We start from the raw sequence: 3,902 nt of genomic DNA on the forward strand, positions 1-3,902 counted from the left end.
CATGCATAAAACTATTTAGAACGAGGCTGTATGCATTTATTATTTTTATGAAAATTGCTCATTGTTTTAATAAAGTTGGATTGCCAGCAAGTTGATTAAAGTTGGATTCATATCATCATATCATATATATATACAGCCGGAAACAGGCCTTTTCGGCCCACCAAGTCCGTGCCGCCCAGCGATCCCCGTACATTAACACTATCCTACACCGACTAGGGACAATTTTTACATTTTACCCAGCCAATTAACCTACATACCTGTACGTCTTTGGAGTGTGGGAGGAAACCGAAGATCTCGGAGAAAACCCACGCAGGTCACGGGGAGAACGAACAAACTCCTTACAGTGCAGCACCCGTAGTCAGGATCGAACCTGAGTCTCCGGCGCTGCATTCGCTGTAAAGCAGCAACTCTACCGCTGCGCTACCTTGCCAGCAAGTTCACAGTTGATTCTGTGAAGCAATCAACCTTTATAATCTACTCTTTATAATCTACTTTCAGTGCTCTTTGAACTGAGAAATGTGGTGAGACCACTTGAGGGAAATAGTTAAAAATCAGCCACATTGGTGAGTCTGGACTCTCATGCAGTCCAGAATAAGTGAGGAGAGCAGATTTTCTTTCAATGAGGATATTAAATTATGGTTTGATTACTTGCCATAGCTGAACCATCACATCATCTGAAGGTCCTTTTTTTATGATTATAGTGTGGTAATTATTTAAAAATACAGAAGGAATCAAAAAAATAATGTGAAAAATAGATGTATTAACAGTGGGCTTCTTGCCTTACAATGATGGATTAGAGATATTTTACTTATGTTTGAAAACATAGAAGGAAGAACAAAGCTTATTTAAGGAATAACATGTGGAAATAATGTGGAGATGAGGAACGCAGAGCCAGATCTGTCCTTTTTGTTTGCTTCGGCCACTGGACTCCGCATGGGCTTTGCAGCATTGTGTGCTAGGTTAAAGCACATGCTTGAGGCTCTCTCTTTCTCACACACCTGCTTGAGGCTACGTAATCACAAAAATGCTGAACTTGCTAAAGCTAGTAGTAATCAGTAGCCCAAACCGTCTCTGATTATTGTCATCCAACCGAACGCGAACTCGACATTATGTTAGTAGATTAAGAAATAACAGGTATATTGAATTAATTCTTCATATCTGTCTAGGAGTGAATATCTTGGTTGAATTCACCTGAACTCAAAATATATCACTGTTTTATATTCTTAAGAGCAAAAATAATAGCAGGTATTTAAATATAGTTTCAATAGTTACAATTATATATGTAACAGTTTACAGGTGAAGGAAACTGAGGCATCTTGGTCGGCTTGGTATGTTGGGCCAAAGGGCCTGTTTCCATGTTCTGTGACTTAAGCCCTGGGGAATGTTGTCAAGCAATGGGATGCAGCTGTGCGGGTACATAGTTCCTTGCAAGTGGCATCACAGGTAGAAAGGTTGGTCAAGAAGGCTTTTCATACATTGGCCATCAATCAGTATTCGAGTATAAAATTTGGGATGTTATGTTACAGTTGTACAATTTGTTGGTGAGGCCACATTTGGTGTAATGTGCTCAGTTTTGACCACCCTGCTAAAGGATGGATGTTAAGCTGGAAAAAACGCAACGAGGATGTTGCCAGGACTTGATCATAATCATACTTTATCAGCCAAGTATGTTTTGCAACATACGAGGACTTTCATTTGTCATACAGTCATACCAATAAAGAGCAACAGAAACACATAATACATTTTAACATGAACATCCACCACTGACTCCTCCGCATTCCTCACTGTGGTGGAAGGCGAAAAAAACTTTAATCTCCCTTCTTTGTCCTCCAGCAGTTGGGGGCCTCTAACCTTCCATTGACGGGACGATCTTACTCCCGCAGCCGGCGGCAGGCCTTCCTCATCGGAGCGATCAAACTCCTGCATCGGGGGGGAATCAACCGAGCTCCCGGGTCGGGGCTTGTCGAAATTTGTGTGGCTTTTGGAGTTCCCGACGTCGGTCTCATCCCGAGACTGTGAGCTCCTCAATGTTAAAGTCCGCAGGCCGCAGTTGGAGCGTCAATCCAAGCAAGGAATCGCACACTCTGATGGTAAGTCCATGCCCCGCGGTGGGGTTCAAAGTCAGTCCCGGGCAAGGCCTTCAGCTCCACGATGTTAGGCCGCAGAGCGACCGGAGATACGATCTGGAAAACAATCACATCTCCAGCATTGATCTGAGCTGTAGGGAGAGGTTGGGCAGGCTAGGACTATATTCCTTGGTGTGCAGTTAGCTGAGGAGTGATCTTATAGAGGTGTGCAGTAAGATGAGGAGTGATCTTATAACATCATGGGGGGGAAATAGATTTGGTGAATGCACAGACTTTTTTTACCCTGACTAGGGGAATCAAGAATTAGAGAACACAGGTTTAAGCTGAGAGGAAAATTTAATAGGAATCTGAGGGAAATCTTTTTTCATACAGGAGAAGGTGGGTATATGGAACGAGCTGTCTGATGAGGTAGTAGAGGCAAGTATAACAACATTTAAACCACATTTTGGACAGGCGGTCAGAGTCCTTGTGGTCAGGCCGAGGTCAGAGTCCCTGGAGGTTGGGCTGACGTCAGTTGAGGTTGGGCCGAGGTGGACAGGCTGTGTCTCCGAAAATAAAGAGGGACTTGGTGTTGGGGGCCATCGAGAACAAAAGGGAACCTGGGTGGGGGGCGCCAAGAACTGTAGGGAAGGGGGAGCACCGAGAACAAAAGGACCCAGTGGGGGGGGGGAACGAAGAAGGGACTTATTTAAGAGTACATTTTGTAATTGTTGGTACCTTGATGGCTACTCTTTTGTATGCAAAAACAAAGATTTTCACATTAGGCACATTTGACAATAAAGTATCATCAGGTACATGGATAGGAAAGGTTTAGAAGGATATTGGCCAAACGCAGGTGGCGGGGGGGGGGGAACTAGTGTAATTGGGGCATCTTGATCTGCATATGCACACTGGGTTGAAGAGCCTGTTTCCATGCTGTATGATTCTATTACTGACCCAAAGCCACAACTTTCTAATCATTTTATCTATGTATTTTACCAAAGGTCTGGACAACTTAATTTAAACTTAACACTTTCTGCCTTTTCATACTTGAGTTTTCTGCTTCTCTACGTATATTGCCTGAATTGCCAAGCGCATCCAGGATTTTCTGTCTTTATTTCTGAGTCTCAACATATGCAGCATTTTGGAAGTGCACACTTACGTTATTGAAAGTTGCTAAGGCTTAGATAGTTCCTAAGATCCTAACTTGGATCTTAGAAAGTAGAGAATAAAATAGTTGCAAAAATAATTCATGGATATGGTTTAATCATATCATGAGGGAATATAATTCCAAGTACTCATAATGTAAAAATGAAAACTAAAAACATTCTGTATTCCCAAAGAGAAAACAACTTGAGCAGATGGGGAAAATAGAGAGACATTGGTTGATGTGACATGCAGGTAACTTTGCTGTGAACCATGTCCTTTGCTCATGTAAATCTGAGCAAGCAGGGGACTTCAGTGCCTCTGTATTCAAACATGGAAGTCCAGCACTTGCCGATGGTTTCCAGCTGAAAAATCTGTCACTTGTCTGTCTGCTGGTCCATGGGCGAGCATGAAATTGCTGAGATTCCCCAGAATCTGGAAGTCTGTTCGTGAATCCTCGTGGAATATTAACTCTCATAGTACTGATGCAGGATCCTTGAGTCCACCTAATCAAATGAGATCTTACACTAAGAAACATTACTTTAAATTTATTTAGAAGTGTTTAGAGGAGATTTAAAAAAAAATTAAAATATTTAATCACTTGTAATTCTTTTTGATCGTTTATTACAATTTTCACAGTTTGCGAATGCTTCTGAATATCAGAGGAGTTCAGAACCATTCCAAAATCTT

The sequence above is a fragment of the Rhinoraja longicauda genome, chromosome 3 (assembly GCF_053455715.1).
Source record: "Rhinoraja longicauda isolate Sanriku21f chromosome 3, sRhiLon1.1, whole genome shotgun sequence".
Taxonomy (NCBI): domain Eukaryota; kingdom Metazoa; phylum Chordata; class Chondrichthyes; order Rajiformes; family Arhynchobatidae; genus Rhinoraja; species Rhinoraja longicauda.